Below are 18,161 nucleotides of genomic sequence, written 5' to 3'. Positions count from 1 at the left end.
GAAGGGGAAATGGATAAGACTTGAGTGATTCTAAATAGAAATGAAAAAGAGTAATTTTAAAATTACTTCAAACTTTCATGGCCAGGTAACCAAGAGACTGAGGATGGCAGAGAGATAAGGAAGTTTGGAGAGGAACCAATTTAGTGGGTGATGGTGTCAATCTTAGAGAAATTTAATGTGAAATCTCAGCAAAGATTTCTCCCACATTTGAAGATCTTCTGACTCAACATTCACAGATCTCCTCTTCCTTCGGTTTGGGTATTTATAAAATCTACTAAGAGTCAAACTACAATATCACACTCTCTTGGTACTTGTCACCATATAAAATGGTTGACAACTAAGTGATATAGTAGAAAGAACTCCAACTCTGGAATCAGAAACAATTAAGTTCAAATATGAGCTACAAAAATTACTTGTTGTATGATCCTGGGCAAGCCACTTCATCTGTATGTTTCCTCAACTATAAAATGGGGATAATAACAACACTTACCTGACAGGATTGTGTGAGGATTAAATGAAATAATATTTATAAAAATTTTAGTACAATGCTTGGCACATAGGTATAAGTGCTGTTTCTTTTCTCATCACCCACAAAATATAGTCTATTAAGGCTGAAAAAGCTTTAACTTTGAGCTTTTAGGTTATGATAAATTCTCATGCTTTATCACTTTTCCAAACTCTAAGTTCTTTAACATCAGCTGAACAAAAGACCTTTTGAAGAAGAAGAAGAAGAAGAAGATACTAGCAGTGGTTTGCTGAAGCTGGCTCATATTCTATTGACAGTCTATTATTAATTTTCATTGTGAGCATTTATATCTTGGAAATCAGCAAATGATTTGTCATCAATTGTCTAGACTTAAGAAAGTGATAGAGAAAAATTAATAGTGCCTATTAAACTCAAAAGTATGTCAGGGGTACCTTCTTTTAGCAGTCATTAAATAATCATCAGCAATATTTGTTATTATGTGCTAGTCACTGGTGTTACAAATACACAATGTGAAGCGGTATCTACATTCAAAAATTTTATGAGTTTATTTAAAACAGGGGAGTTTTCAGAGTCTTTTTCAAGGAAAGTAAAAGTTTTTTTTTTCCCCAGTAGGTTGTACAATTGAGGGCAGAGTGCCAGGTCCAGAGTCCTGAATTCAAAGCTAAATTCAGATACTAGCTATTTGACACTAGAATTTAACCTTATTTGCCTCAGTTTCCTCATCTGTAAAATGAGCTGGAAAAGCCATTCTAGTATCTTTGTCTAGAAAATCCCAACTAGGATCATGAAGACTCAGATATGAATGAAATGACTGTACAATAATCCACTGTACACTGTTAAGACTGACTTAACTGTTGCAAGCTGATTATCCAATCTATGAAATATCTGGATCCCTTCCTTAACCTAATGATCATTTGTCTTTTGGGGCACTTCCATTTCTCATAAAGACATACACAAAGGTACTTTGGGAGGAGAGAAGTAATGAAACAAAACATAAGAATAATGGCAATTCATTCAGGCAACTTTTTTAAAAAGTTTCTGGGTGGGGAAAGAAATTGAAACTATTGTTATAAAACAAGGCTTGGGAATGATCCCTTCCAACATTCTCTAGCTGACTGCAGCCATAATCATCACTCAACCACTTCATTTCTCTGATCTTCAACATTTTTCTAACTATTCCTTACCTGTGGCCTATAAACACCTAAATATTACCAAACCTTTAAAAACATAAGCAAAACCAAAAAAACTTAACCGTACTGTCTTCTCAAGCTATTATCCTATATCTCTCCTCACTTTTGCAGCCAAACTTAGAAAAATCTGTCTACACACATCACATCATCTCCACTTCCTCTCTTCTCATTTCTCAGCTTTTAGCAATCTGGCTTTGGACTTTATCATTCAACTGATTTGGTTTTCACTAAAGTTACCAATTATCTCAAAGTTGCCAAATCTCATAGTTTTCTCTCACTCCTTGTCCTTCATAATTTTTTGGTGTATATTTGACATTCTTAATCATAGTCTATTAAATGTCAATGTTTTCTGCATCCTTTATCCAAAATCTTTAAATGCCAAATGTATGCTTACCAAAAAGACTAGTTTATGGAAAATTCACACATTTCTCACAAGGTTTTCAGAAAAAGTGATACAAGAACACTCTCAAGGTTTCTCTTAAGAATTTTAGAATGATTGCATGACATGGGAGATACTGACACAGGACCTCCCAGAACAGTGTGCCCTCATCAGAGAAGGTGCTGTGCTCTATGAGCAAAGCAGAATTGAATCAGCTTGGAAGAAATGCAAGATGCACAAAGTTAGAGAATCTACCCCAAATGTTCAAAGAATAATGGCAGAGCACTCCGAGTTCATCTTGGTCTGATCAGTCAGTCGGACACACTCTAACTCAACTCTAACAGTGATGTCATTTTGATCCTCTTTGAGAACAAAGGACAGTAACCAACCAACAATTCTTGACCAACTTTTCTCTAAATACTCTTTCCTCTATGGGTTTTTATTTCACCTCCCTCTTAGTTTTCTTCCTCCTTATCAAACTTCTCATTTCCTTTCACTGTTATCATCACTGCCCTCCTCAGCCCTCTTCTCTTTCTACTCTTTCTTGGTAATATCATTATTTCCCACCCATATATAGATGACTCCTAAATCTATATATGAAGCCTCAATCTCTAGGTACCTTATTATTAATTGCCCATTAGACATTTTGAACTGAATATCCCATAAGCATCAAAATTTCAACATATCTAAAATAGAACTCATTAGCTTCCCCACCACCATCAATTTAACTCTTCTTCCATTCTCCCCTATTTCTGTTTGAACACCAACATTTTACCAGTTACTCAGATTGATAATTTCAAAGTGATCTTGTCATTTCTCCTCATTCTCCTTCAAACCACATATAGATATCACTTGCCAAGTTTTGTCCATCCTACTTCTAAAGCATCAGTCTTTTTTCTTTACTCACACAAACACCACTCTAGTTTAGATCCTTACCACCTCTTACTTAGACTATTGCCTAGACCAGGACTTCTTAAATGCTTTTCACTTGAGAAATTTTTACATGATCCCAAGTATATAGCATCTAAAATAGGTATTCAACTCAAACATTTACTAAGAATAAATCATAATTTCATGACTCCCACATTCACTTGAGACCTCATGTGTGATTGTAAATCACAATTTAAGAAGGTGGGGTCTACACTAGGACCCCTCTCCAATGTAACCTACACATGACTGCCAAAATTATTTTTCCCGAAGTTTATGTCACTCCTCTGATGGACAAATGCCTCTTTATTGCCTTCCACATAAAATATAAACTTTTCTGCTTGGTATTTAAAGTTCTTCACAACTTTGCTTCAATCTACCTTTCTAGCCTTATTATATATTATTTTCTTGCATGCATTCTAGTCAATCTATCCTTGCTATGTCTTGTACTTGATACTCTGTCTCCTATCTCTGTCTTTCACTGATAATCCCTCTTCACTGACCTCTGCTTCTATGAATTTCTACTTTCCCTCAAAATTCAGCTCAAACATCACTACTTAGGTGAAGTCTTACTGGCTTCATTAGCCAGTTGCTAATTCTTTCAGTTTTCTCTCCAAAATACCCTATTTTAATTTTATATATAATTATAGATATCCATCCTATCTCCCTATGTAGAATGTAAACTATTTGAGGACTGTTGAATTTTTGTCTTTATATCTTTGGTGCATGACATATATTTCTATTAAGCATGCCTGTTTAATAAATGTTTATGTATATATTGATGATCGATGGGTTTTAATTGTGCAAGAGACACTATTTAGGATCAGGATGGTGACAATCCCACTCTACTTTGCCCCATCCAAATAATGCCTGGAGTATTATTGCATTCAGTTCTGAGCAATCATTTCAGCTAGGATATTGATAAGCCATAGAGTGTCCAGAGTAGGACAACTAGAATGGCAAAGGGCCATGAAATATAAGGGTTGGTTGTAGGAACTTTGGGATGTTTAACCAGGGGAAGAAAAGGCTTCAATTATGTGGAAAGTTTATCATTGTAACAGAGAAATTATTAAGGAGAATTGTAGAGAGTTAGATTTAGGTTCATATAAAGGAAAACATCCTCACAATTAAGTCCATTCAAAAGTGGAATGGGCTACTTACCATAGGAGGCTTTGGATTCCCCCTTATTAGAGGTCTTCAAACAAAGGCTGGGTGACCATTTGTTGGGAATTGTAACATTGATCCTTAACTGGGAAACAATTGAGTCAAATGGTCTATGAGATCCTTTTCAACTCTGAAAATCTGTGTTTCTTCTCAGAGTTACTAGATGTTAAGGACCACGCCTAAGTATGAAACCCAGAAAGCCTGTAAAGGATTATAGGGGACTGTACCATTAAGGGGGGGGGGAGTCAGTTCTCCGAAAGCCCCCACAACTGTGAATCATAACACACTTGAAGGAATTGCAAATCAGCCTTTATTGAGCAGATGTTGCTTATGAATTGGGAATGAAATAAATGGGAGGCAAGAGGAGGAGGTCAGAGTACGCCATTGCCTCTCAGTCTCCTCATATCATCATCATCATCATCCTCTCACATGTAGGGATCTATTCTGCTGGTCAGAATTTGATTCTCAGAAGCCACTAGCAGGTGGCTCCCATAACAACTAGACACAAATTTGTCTTTTTAAAGATGAGGAAACTGAGACAGAGGGGAAATGACTTACTCAAGCTCACACAATGGGCAAAGCTTGGATCCAGATCAAGGTACTTTGATTTTGGAATCTTGTTCCTATCATACTACATTTTTTCCCCACCAACTGGGATAGAATGGAACAATTGTGCTTTAACTAAAGACTCAAAACTCCTTAGGGAATGCTCTAAAATGGGCTCCCTTCCATATCTATGTAAAAATGTGCTCATGCAACCATTTGCCAGCATAATTTGGGCATTAAAGATGTACAGATGAGCAACTCGCAGAGCTTTAGGGTTTAAAGACAAAGAAAAGCTGATCTCTTTGCTTTCTGTTGCCAGTCAAAGATTTGTTTTCCCAGCTGCTTCTCCTGTAATTTTCCAAAAAGAAGGTTGAGAATAATGGAAATCCTTTCTGGAGCCTGAGTATCTTAGCCCTAGTCCTGGGGGCAATGATGAGATAAGTTCTTTCATCTTCCTGCTGCCAACATCTCACACTGGGCATTGCACATAGTAGACACTTAATAAATGTTTATTGGCCTGAATCACATCCAACTGGTTTGTCCAATTTTACCATAGGCAAAATTGAAGCTGGAGATTACTCATAAGGTGGGACTCAGCTGAGGAAAATGACTGACAATTCCTTTCACTGGCTTGTTTCCATTCAATTTAATTTAACCAATATTTATAAAGTGCCTAATACATGTAAGGCACTGTGTAGTGTACTGAGGAAACAGATTAAAAAGAATGAGATATCTGCCTTCAACAATCTTATAACTGAAGATAATCTGTTCACAATTAAGTATTACATAACAGTGTGATTGGGTCAAGGGAGAGAACTGGGCAAAACACTTTAAGGGGATTGGAAGAGAGGGAATCATATTCATGTTTATTGATTTGATCTGCATTGTTAGAAAGTTTCCTCACCTGGAAGGAATATGCCAATGAAATCAGATCTAGTTCCTACCCCTAACAAAAAAAAAAAAAAAAGTGTAAATATGATCGCTCTCTCTCCCAATTGCAGCAGAGTAGTTTAAAGTCTTAGGGAGATGCTTAGATTACTAGGAAGTACCAGAGCCTTGAGGGAGCCTGCACAAAGAACCCTGAGGGTATTACAGAGCCAGATAAGCAGGGCCAAAAAGAAAAAGCCTGACCTTTTCTAGATGAAAAGGCTTTTGGCATCTATTGAGAACCCCTCCCCAGCTTGCTAAAATCAAAGCCTTCAGAGATTGTTGCTGATATAACTTTTTGACTTCAGTCCCTAATACTCACTCACCCATAGACTCCCTACATGTCATCACAAATCTTTGGATTAAGAACTACACCTCTTCATTTTTTTCCTGCTCTCTAGTTCTCTGGGGTACCCCTTAATCTGTCTGACCACCCTATTGTTTTGCCGTTACCATCTAATATCTCCATTCAAATGGCAATCTTAAGATTGTTTTATCGATAGCTATTAACCCCTCAGCTAATACTACTGACTTTCTGGCTCAGTTAAAAAAAAGAAGAAAAAAAAGGGGCAGCTAGATTGCCCAGTGGCTAGAGCACCAGCCCTTAAGTCAGGAGGACCTGAGTTCAAATTTGGCCTCAGACGCTTAACACTTCCTAGCTGCGTGACTCAGGAAAAAAAAAAAAAAAAACCAAATAATAAAATGAATGGACCAGTGTACAGAGCGGTAGCCAGATGATGCAGGGCAAAGAGTGCTGAACCTGAATCAAAAAAACAAAACAAAACTGTTTTCCATTTGTTCCTTAGATCCTTAGATGGGTGACCCACTTCATTCTGCCTCAGATTCCTCATCTTACAATGAGGATTAGACTAAGACCTACCTCACAGGGATATAGTGAATATTAACTGTGATAATACAGGCAAAGAATATTATAACCCTTAGGCCACTATATAAATGTTATCTGGCACCAGACATTTTAAAGAAGAGCTTGCAAGTAATGTCTTTCTTGGAGATCAATATAGATTTGGCATCTTCCTTGCATCTTCTCCTTCTAAAATCAAAATCTATGTTTTAGAGATGACCAAGATTCTCCTTTGGGAGAGAAATAACATTATACTCTTCTAAGTCAGATGTTCTCTTTAAATGGGATGTTCAGTAACAATGATTAAAAACAAAAGGATTTTGTTGATATGATTTTCATTTGATCAGAAAAGTAAATTAGCCAGGACCTTGTATTTTTTTTGAGCATGATAGTTTCATTGTGTCAACATGAAATGGCCTGATGCAAGGCAAGTCATTTTGGGATGAAAACCAATTCCCCGACTTTAGGAAATTAAAAGAAAGATACTTATGTTTCAGCTGTACTGTAGGATAATCAAGCAACTTAGTATGGAAAGTAATCTTATTCAACCAGGGATTCTTAATCTGGGCAGGGTACTTATTAAAAATTTTTGATAACTATAATTCAATATGATTAGTTTACTTTGTAATATTATGCATTCTTATTTAATCCATTTAAAAATATTCTGAGAAGAGATTCATAGGCTTCATCAGACTGTCAAAGGGATCCAGCAAAACAAAAATAAGATGACCCATAGTCTATACAAAGCAAGTAGGCCAGTGGAGTCTGGCATAGCTTTTGCTCTAGCCAGCTTTTGATTTCCTTTCTGGTTTAATAGGAATGGTCCCAGTCTTAATCAATGGTGTGATTATCCACAATGCTGACTGAGGCTATTTTTGTCCAGAGATACCTCAATTTACCTAGTTCCCTGGGTCTTTCTCTGTACTGAAGAAAAAAAGATTTAAAAAAACTTTTTTGGGGGAGTGAGGCACTCAGGGTTAAGTGACTTGGCCAGACTCACACTGCTAGTAAACATCTGAGGCCAGATTATTAATTCAGGTCCTCCTGACCTTATACTTTATCCACTGCACACTTACCTGTCCCTAAAAGAGGATTTTTAAAACCTGAGATTTTCTAAGCCGATATATTAAATATATATTTATTTTATATTTATATTTATATATATATATATATATATATAACTATATATTAGTAAATAAGTCTGAAAGAATTACTGGAAGCTCAAATATTTAGGTATATATATCAAGTAAATGTCAGTGGCAAGATTTAAACTCAGGGCTTTCTGACTCAAGACCTACTTGTTAGCCACTGTTCTCTAGATGCTCTCTCTATGCTCTGTTACAGCTTCTTAAACTGTGGTTTGCAATCCCATATGTGATGGCATAACTAGGTGTGGAGGTTGCAAAATTATGATTTATTATCAGTAAATGTCTGATTTGAATATTTTGTATTTTGTATACCTATACACCCAGGATCACATAAAAATTTCTGTGGTAAAAAGGGGGTATGAGTAGAAAAAAGTTTAAGAATGCCTGCTCTATATTACAAAGATCGTTCCTTACTCCCTTCTTCCTCCTCACCCCCGTAAAGATGGTTTTAGGAACTCTGTAATTCTCTTTCTCATGTCCCACTTGGATCATAGCTAAATAATCCCTCAGAATCTTGAAAAAGAGGAGATTTTGACAAGAATTCATTTTTTCTCCTGTTATTGTCTTATCTGGTCTATCACTTATAAGAACACAGATATTGAAATGTCTTATTTTAAGCTGCACCCCTACTCTCGCAGTTTCATTTTCTGGTAGGATTGTAAATCTCTTCATCTTGGCTTTGTCTGAAACATCTTATTACAGAAGCTTTCCATAAATAAAAGATGTTTCTCAGGGGCACATTGTCTTCTTAAGCAGCAGAGATTTGTTAGACAACATCTTCATATTCCCTGCATTCGTTTCTCAATGTTCATAGGCAAATTGGAAGCCAGGAGAAACTCTAATAGGCATTATGGGAAGGAACAAATCCACCAGTGCTTTTAAAAAGAGACATACAAGATATATACTAAAGAAATAAAACTGGGAGACTTTCTTACTAAGCTTTTGATTTTCTACTGTTACTTCCTCTGTGCTTAACATACATTTCCCCCCTAACACTACTGGATGGAGATAGCTAAAAATACAATTTTTTTTAACTGCAGAAAAACCTAGCTATGCCTGATTTTGAAAAAAAAATCAACTGATGAGTCATGGCATTTTCTAAAAAGTATTTTAATCTTGTCCCTTTAAGAGTTAAGGGAGTCTCATATAGCTATTTCTTATTGAATGCTCTGTTATATCTCATGAATATGTAAGATAAAATAGGACACACTGAGAAAGCCCACTCTCTGTCTTCTGCTAATGCTTTCTGAGATCATGGAAGTAAGGTTCTATGCTTTATAATTTCTCTAGGACTTATTTGCAAAAAAGAAATGCACACCAAATACAGCAATCTCTCTCCACTCCCCACTGAGGAGAAAAAAATGTTTAGACAAATTTTGGAGGATTTTTTATTTTTTTATTTTTTAGCTTCAACAATCCTTCACTGATGCTGACAATTCCTGAATTGTGCATGCAGATTCAAAGGCAGTGGGTACACCATGCTGGGTAGATGTGCTAAATACACTGAAAGGCTTTGCCAGCTTTCAGTGGCGCAGATCAGAGATGATTTGATGTTAACTGGGACATCAGAGTGTAGCCACTGGGATGCCTGTGGTTCTTTGTGAGCACCACTCTATCAGTGAAAATTTAGCATGGAAAGTCATGTGCTTCCCATTTTTACTGAAGCTTTCAAATAGAAATAATCAACTTAGACTACTCCTAATAACTTGAATATTCAGAAAAGTCATTTTATGAGGTGATCACCTAGGAGTAGGATGAAGGACTTGACATCAAAAAGCTCTGAGTTTGAATCTCACTTCTAAAACTAATTGTGTGTATTTGAAAAAGTCATACCATTTTCTGAGTCTCTTTCTTCATTGTAAAAATAGGTATGATAACACCTTTCTCTAGAGTTGTAAAAACTGAATGAAAAAATGTCTGTGGAATGTTTTGCGAGCCTTAAAGTGCTATATAAAGGTCATATATGGTTCTTCTTATAATCGTTCTTAACTAGGCTTTTAAAAATTAGTTTTTTTATTAAAGCTTTTTATTTTCAAAACATATGCATGGATAATTTTCAATGTTTACCCTTGCAAAATCTTGTGTTCCAAATTTTTTCCTTCCCTTCTCCCTCCTCCCCTAAATAGCAAGTAATCCAATATATTTAACTAGGTTTTTTAGAGGCACTCTTAGAATTCATTGATGCATACTTTTTAATGAATTAAATTAATTTTCTCCTCAGGAATGCAATGATAAAAGACAATTTCTAAAGATCCATGATGGAAAATGTTATCTACATCCAGAGAAAGGATGAAGGTGTTCGAATGCAAATTGAAGCATACTATTTTCACTTTTGTTGCTGTTTTTTTCTTTCTTGTGGTTTTTCCCTTTTGTTTTGATTCTTCTTTCATAACCTGACTAATGTGGAAATACATTTAATATGATTGCACTTGTACAATATATATCAGATTGCTTGTTGCCTTGGGGAGAGAAGGGAGGAAGGGAGGGAAAAATACAGAACCCAAAATCTTTAAAAAGTTATATATAATTGGAAAAAATAAAACTATTTCTAAAAAAGAGGTAGTCATGGTGCAGAGTACATCTCCAAAAAATGTTTATTAAAAAAAGAGAGAGAGAGACAACTGTTATATTCCACTGGTATTCTGAAATGTTAAGTGGGTTTAAGGAATGCCACACAGCACATTGGAATCCCCTATGGTGACGGGATCCTCCCCTATGAAAAGTCTTATAGAAGTCTTCTAGGAGGGACAGATAGTGGGTAATGTTTTAAAATGCTGGAGTGAATACCAACATTGACAACATCCTGGCTCCATTTCAGTATTCGAGTTGAAGAAACATATATACAACTTTCATTTTTTAAATATATTTAAATTCATTTTTGTTAAATATTTTAAAATTATATATAAAATATTTAACATATATATTTTAAAAATCTGAAATCTGTCTGCTCATTATTTCCTCTAGCATAATAGTATTCTGTCAGATTCACGTGTATTGAATTGTTCAACCATCCCCAGGTTGATGAACATACCCTTAAGTTCCAATTTTATTGCTACCACAAAAGGAGTTACTTTGTACAATGGGGTCCTTTTCCCTTTTTTAGTGAACTCTTTGAAATACAGTCCTATTAGCAGCATTGTTGGATCAAAGGCGTTACACTATTTTATATTCTTTTGGGCAAAGTTCTAAATTGCTCTCTGGAATGGTTGGATCAGTTAACAAGTCCACCAACATTGCCTTGGTGTTCCAATTTTTCCATATCTTCTCCAACATTTATCATTTCCCTTTTCATGACAGTTGTATTTTATTCTTACGAGTGAACATCCCACCTTTTTTTGCTCATACATTTCTTTGATATGAATTATATCAACTCCTCTTTGAAATTCTTTATTCAAAATGTACTGCAAACTGCTCATGATCATATATTTGTCTTATCCATTTCATTTTATTTTGCCTATTTGCCTATGATTCCATATTTATAAGAAACTCCCAGTGTGGAAACTCCCTTTGTCAATGCAGAATTACAACTAGATATAACCTAGAGTTTCAGATAGTATAACCTAGTGGAGAGCCTCAAACACATGGATTCATAGGCTGCCTACAACTCTCTTGAGTGCAGCTTAAAATAGACAAATGTAATTAGGAAATATTTTTAAATAAGTAAAAATACAATTAAAGCATAGATAATATTACATCTTATAACTAAGTCAATATATAGCCCATAGGATCCTTTTGTAAGGATTAGTGGCTTGGATTTTTTTAGTTTGACACCATTGACCTAGCAGATAGAGAACTGGCTTCAAGACTAGAAAGACTTGCTGTGTGGTAGGTGCCTTAGGCTATTATTTCTTTATATATATGCATGGGTAATTTTTCAATATTGACCCTTGCAAAACCTCTGTTCCAACTTTTTCCCTCCTTCCCCCCAACCCCCTTCCCTAGATGGCAGGAAGTCTAATACATGTTAAATATGTTAAAGTATATGTTAAATCTAATATATATACAGTTATCTTGCTGCACAAGAAAAATTGAATCTAGAAAGAAAGAAAAAACCTGAAAAGGAAAACAAAATGCAAGCAAACAGTAACAGAAAGAGTGGAAATGTTATGTTGTGGCCCACACTCATTTTCCAGTGCTCTTTCTCTGAGTGAAGCTGATTCACTTCATTACTGAACAACTAGAACTGGTTTGAATCATCTTGTTGTTGAAGAGAGCCATGTCCATCAGAATTGAGCATCCTATAGTCTTGTTGTTGCCATATATAATGCTCTCCTGGTTCTGCTAATTTCACTCAGCATCAGCTCATGTAAGTCTCTCCAGACCTCTCTGAAATCATCCTACTGGTCATTTCTCACAAAATAATAATATTCCATAACATTCATATACCACAATTTATTCAACCATTCTCCACTTGATGGGCATCCACTCAGTTTCCAGTTTCTGGCCACTACAAAAAGGGCTGTTAGGCTATTCTTTCAAATCTATCTTATATACAACACAGAGGAGCACTGATAACCCAAATTACATTGAACAAGGAAATCTAAAATTAAATAAATATTTTTTCCTTCCCACCACCTTAGCATCATACTATTTATAGTATAACACATCATACTATTTAAAGTCTTTTTACATTTGTGTTCCTTTTCACAAAAGCATAATATAAGATAAATATCATGATTTCCATTATACAGATGAGGAAACTGACAACCTTCCAAAGTTAAATGACTTATTCAAAGTCTCACACACACACACACACACACACGTACATCCAAGAATTTCCTTTTAGGGAGAATATATGCTTGGTGACATTAAGTGCCAAGCTGAATGCTGTTAAAATATCTAAGTCTGAAGTGATGAATATCTTCTATGAATTCCATATTAAATATCACTACATGTGTGACTTTCAGAGACAATGAACTCCAGACATTTTCCAATTAGAAGAAATGTCTACTTTGATATTTTTACAGAATATGGCTCATTCATTTTTATACTATACTCTATTCTGGATTAGGAGAGGACAAGATTAGTACTTTCCTTTTTTATGGGGCAAAGGGATTTATTTGGCTTTCCCATGAAGTGGAAATAGAGCAGTTGGCCATAGCCCTTTCATAATGGAACCTTAATGGGCACACTAAAGGAGAGCTTCCAAGAAACAAATTTCATGCACGATGGTGTTGAAGATATTCTACCACTGCCATAGGGGATTCCAATTATTTCTAGAGGATGACATTTTTGATGGAGTAGAAGAAGGATAGGACTATACTTTCTGCAGAAGCCAGGTAAATTAACTGGGGAGAAACTCCAAGGTGGTTAACAAGACTACCATGTCAATCCTCCCAATGTCATTGCCGTTTAGATCAGGGAAGGCAAGTGAAGCTCTAAAATCTAGAAAATTCTAAACTATGTTATAGAAGAGTTCTGGATTTGAAATAAAAAAAAAAAACAAAATTTGGGTTCAAATTCTGGCTCTACTATTTACAATCTCTGTGAACTTGATCAAGTTATTTAACTTCTAGAATGACCAGTTTCTTATCTGTAAAGTCAAGATGGTTTAATTATTTGTCCTCTAACAGCATTTCCAGCACTAAATCTATGATCTTACATTCTTATGTTTAGAGTCATCCCATATCCCAATGCTATGATGAATAGGGACAGCCCCTCTAAGACCTGAACTTTATGTTAATGATGGATTTTTCATTTTTTCCCTTTGTGTTAGAGCACCAATCACAGTGCTCAGCATATTAATAAACATTTCATAAATGATTGGTTGATCCAGGAAAGTCAGTGCAAGAAAAGACATCCACTAATCACCTTAAACTAAATCTATCCAAAACAGAACTCATTATCTTCCCCCGGAATCCAACTCCTGCTCCTACTTATTTATTATGGAGAAAGCAATATCATCCTCCCAGTCCCTCAGGCTCACAACCTTAAAGTTATCTCGAATTCTTCATTATCTCTCACCCACCATATACAAGTTATTGCCAAGATCTATCAATTTGCAATATCTCTCAAAGCCACCTCCTCCTCCTCTCTGACACTTCCATCATTCTGATGCAGCACTTCATCACTCCACATGTGAGGTATTGCAATAGCCTGTGGATGGTCTGCCTGCCTCAAGTCTCTCTCTACTCCAATATACTCTCTATTAAGTCATGAAAGTGGTTTTCCTAAAGTGTAGGAATGATCATGTCACATACTGCTCAATAGTGCTTGATACCCTTTCATTATATTCCTTATCCCTTGATATTTGGTACTCCTTTCACTACATCTTACAATATATTCTAATATTTAACTGTACTTCATTGAATACTTTTTCATATTTAAAAGATGCCCCAAAATGTCCCTTAAATACATTCAGCTTTTAACCATTTACCATGTCTCCAGCAATGCCTTCTGTAAGAAGTTAAGAACTATTTTCAAGGGAAAAAAACTAACTATCTCCATGGTGATGAGGTGAGTTATTGCTGGTAGTATGAATTATCTTGATTCTTAGTCAAATCAACTGCATTAGACTATACTGTCCTTTTTATTGTTCAATAAAGGATTAAAGTTAAATGTCAAATAAACAGAAGGAAGAAATATTTCCAATGCATATATCCACAAACCCCCTCTAAAGATATATCCTACATACCAATTCTAGAATTGGTAATTGGTTCTTGAAGCCGTCAGTAGCAGAATATGAATTCAGTCAAATCATAACAAACTGGAGTGACTTGTAGGATGAAGATCCAGTCAAGTTCAAGAACAGTCACATCCTGTGACTTGTAGGATGAAGATCCAGTCAAGTTCAAGAACAGTCACATCCTGAATATACAATTCCGTTCTGGATATTTTGCACTAAGATAGCGGACTCTCCACACTTATGTCTTTTGTTAATATACTCTGTACCAAAGGTAAATGCTCCTTAGTTTTTTTTGCCTGCTACTACAAAATATTGTTTTATATCTCTGTGGCAATTGCCACAGAAAAGTCATATTTGTATGCAACACTAACCCTTTTAATATGGATGTATGTTTCTGCTTGATGTATTTGTAATGGCTGTTTCTCTGTGCTAATAAAACATATTCGGTATTCTCGTAAAACAAAACAAACAAACAAAAAAGAACAATCACATCCCCAAAGGGTTCTCCACCAATGATAATTTTTTTTGGCCTGATGAACCATCCAACTCTGTACTAAAGGGTAGAGAAATTAGGTTTGGAAGATGGAGTAAGGATGGAGTTTTCAGAATGTTGAAGCATTTCCCCAAATATTTACTGATCTAGTCCAAAAAACATCCTAAATAACCCTATCCCAAGAGCATATTTACTTTCTTGAGGATTTCACCAAAATAATAATCACTAAAGAAAGCGCTAGTCCAATGATACCTCATCCTAGCCTGGAAATGACTCTGGGTTCTAATTATGTAAACAGAATTACAGTTCTGAACCATTTGACAACAAGCTAGTAATGCCTTGAGTAGTAACAGGCAAAGAACAGACTGCATGCCTATCATCTGGGGACCAGCCAAGCTAAATTTAGCAAGGCTCAGTACCCAGTTGGCTTCATCCCAGGCTGACTACAGGGTAATAAATTTTTTGTCTACGGCAACTCTCAAAGACCATTACTTAACCTGGGACAGATTATTTCATCTCTTTGCGTTTATTTCCTCCTTGAAATGAGAATGTAAGACTACATGGTTTCTTAGATTACTTGCAACTCTAGATCTATGACTCTATGATCATGATTCAATAATAAGAGCTGAGATTTAAGTAACATATACTATCTTGCAAATAATACTAGTTTGCAAAATGTTTTACATGTATTGTCTGTTTGCTTCTTACTAGCAACCCTGGGAGGCTGGTATTATTATCACTTCCCTTTATAGACAAAAAAAACTAAGGCTAGGAGAGTTTAAGTCACTTAGGAGGAGAGGATCATAGATTAAGAAGGAACCTAGGAGACCATCAAGTCCACCCTCCTTATTTACCAAAAAAAAACAAAAAAACAAAAACAAAAACCCCTCAAAGATTAAGAAAAGTAAGTGACTTGCCTAGCTAGTAAATTTCTAGGGTAGGCTATGAACTCAAATCTTCCTTCAGGGCTCTGAATGTGCCATCTCTTTAAGTTTCTTCATTGATAAAATGACTAATTTTTAGTCATTTGGTTGGACCAGTCCAGGTCAGGTCTTAACACTTAGTACATGGCACTTAATAAAGGTTTATTGACTGATTGATCTTCTAGGTCTAGATTTATAATTCTGGGATACTATTTAGAAATGGAAGTGCTACAAGATGACTCAGTAAAGTGAATGAGAACCTATACTACCAAAATCACAGCTCCTTGAAGAATTGAGATACTTGGTATCGAGGGAAGGATGTGAACACATTAGACATATTGAAACTATTGTTCTTTGGAGCCCTCTAGAGCCCATGGGCTTCAACTGATAACCATAAGAATGGCTGGACTAACTGAATGATTCAGCATTGTTTTTGGATTAAGAGACAGGCAGGGTTTAGTTAACCAAAGAAGAGGCAGTTTCTGAAGTTTGGGGGTTTTGAGGTGACAAGATGATCAGATGGCCATATTCCATTAGGAGCCATCAGGACTCCTTAGTTTTCCTTAATTGTTACTTACCCTGAAGATACGGGAGGCAGCATAGTCTTGCAGTCATTGTTGCTTATGACAATGCTATTTAGAAAGTTTCACAATAGAATTAAATTACTGCAAAACTTTGCCAGTCATTAAGATCAGACCTCCAAGAAGGTTAATATGGTCTGTCATTGTCTTTTCTCTGTCATCATCTTTATTTTACTATCTCTCTGCCTCTGTCCTTCTCCCTTTGAGTAAATGTCCCACAATATTCACACGCACACACTTAGACACACACGTACACAGACACACATACTCATACATGTATAATTCCCCAAAACATACCCTATTATTCTGTCTAGCTAGATAGGAGCCCCCCATCTTGTGGGGCTGCACATCTAGGGGAAAGAGCATTCCTGAGAATCATAGCATGATCCTCTTAGAGATCATCTAGCCTATCCTCATTTTATACATGTAAATGAAGAAACTAGGACCTGGTGAAAGGAAATGACTTCTGCAAGATCACACTTAAGTCTCAGAGACCGAATTTGAACCTGGGTTCTTTAATTCCACATCTAATGCTCTTTCTATTGCTTCATGCTGTGTTTCTCCTATTCTATGAGATGCCATTCATATATTAAAGTGAGATTGATTCTCAGATTAAAGGTAGGGTATGTATGAGATATTTGGAAATGATAGGTTATATAAAGACTATACATATGTATATATTATGTATGTATGTATGCATATATATATGTGTCCATCCATTTGTCTATCAATTTATCTAGGTATGTATATATTTTATGTTCTGGGTAAATGGAAAATTCAAGGAGGAGGGAAGAGAGAAATTGAAGACATGATAATTTTCAATTGATAGTTATAATATATAAACTATGTATATATTTATATTAAACTATCTATAGTTTTATATGTATATATAAACTATAAAAGAATATTTACAATGAACTTGCATGTAATAATACCTGGCTTCTCTTAAAGTCCTGAATGGAACTAGCATATGAGTGATGCTACAAGGGCATCCCCAAGATGATAAGGTGAGTTATTGCCAATATTATAGATTATCTTAATTCCTAGCCAAGACAACAGCATTAGACTGTATGGTCTTTTTTTATTGGTCAATAAAGGATTAAAGTTAAATGTCAAATAAACAGGAGGGATAAATATTCCCAATGCATATATCCATAATTCTCCTCTAAAGATATATTCTATATACCAATTCTAGCTACAGATATAATTCTTAGATAATTATGAGATACATGCCTATTTTAGAACCCCCTTTTCCATTCAGAGCTCTAGGAAACAGAGTAAAATTGTAAAGAAAGAAAGCTTCTTTCTATCACCAATCATAGATATACTATTTATAAGCTAAAAGAAGAAACCTTTTATTTTAAAAAAAATGGTTGTTGACAGTTTTAATCTGAACATCATCCTAAATTCAAAATTTATCCTTTCCTCCTCTATCCAGAAGATCATCTCTTTGCAAATATAATGGGTGAGAGCCCAGTCTTTAGAGCATGCTCAATATGCCCTGTTGATCCGAATTCAATATATGCTGCTTCTAAGCGTGAACAGTAGAGAAGTCTTTTAGTTCAGTGGACTGCTTATTGACTTAGAAAACCACAAATTAACATTATTTATTTTGCTATTTATTTCATTGAACATTTCTGAATTACATTTCAGTCTGGTTTGGGTTCTATTTGGGAGTTTTTCAGTGAAATAGGGAATTTGACACCACTATTTTCAGAGGATGTAAAAGTATCTTCTGAAAGTTTTCTGTTCCTATATTATGTAATTAAAATAAGGACAACAACTGTTAATTGGTTGCTGAGCCAGAACTAAGTATATATACACACAGAAAGTTCAAGTGGACAATCTCTCCCTCTCTTCCCTATCATCTTCAAAACTGCCAGAAAGCAGAGGAACAAGCTTCCCTTTC

This window comes from Antechinus flavipes, chromosome 2 (genome assembly GCF_016432865.1).
Source record: "Antechinus flavipes isolate AdamAnt ecotype Samford, QLD, Australia chromosome 2, AdamAnt_v2, whole genome shotgun sequence".
Taxonomy (NCBI): domain Eukaryota; kingdom Metazoa; phylum Chordata; class Mammalia; order Dasyuromorphia; family Dasyuridae; genus Antechinus; species Antechinus flavipes.
The sequence above is the reverse complement of the archived record's forward strand: the minus strand, read 5'-3'. Positions refer to the sequence as shown.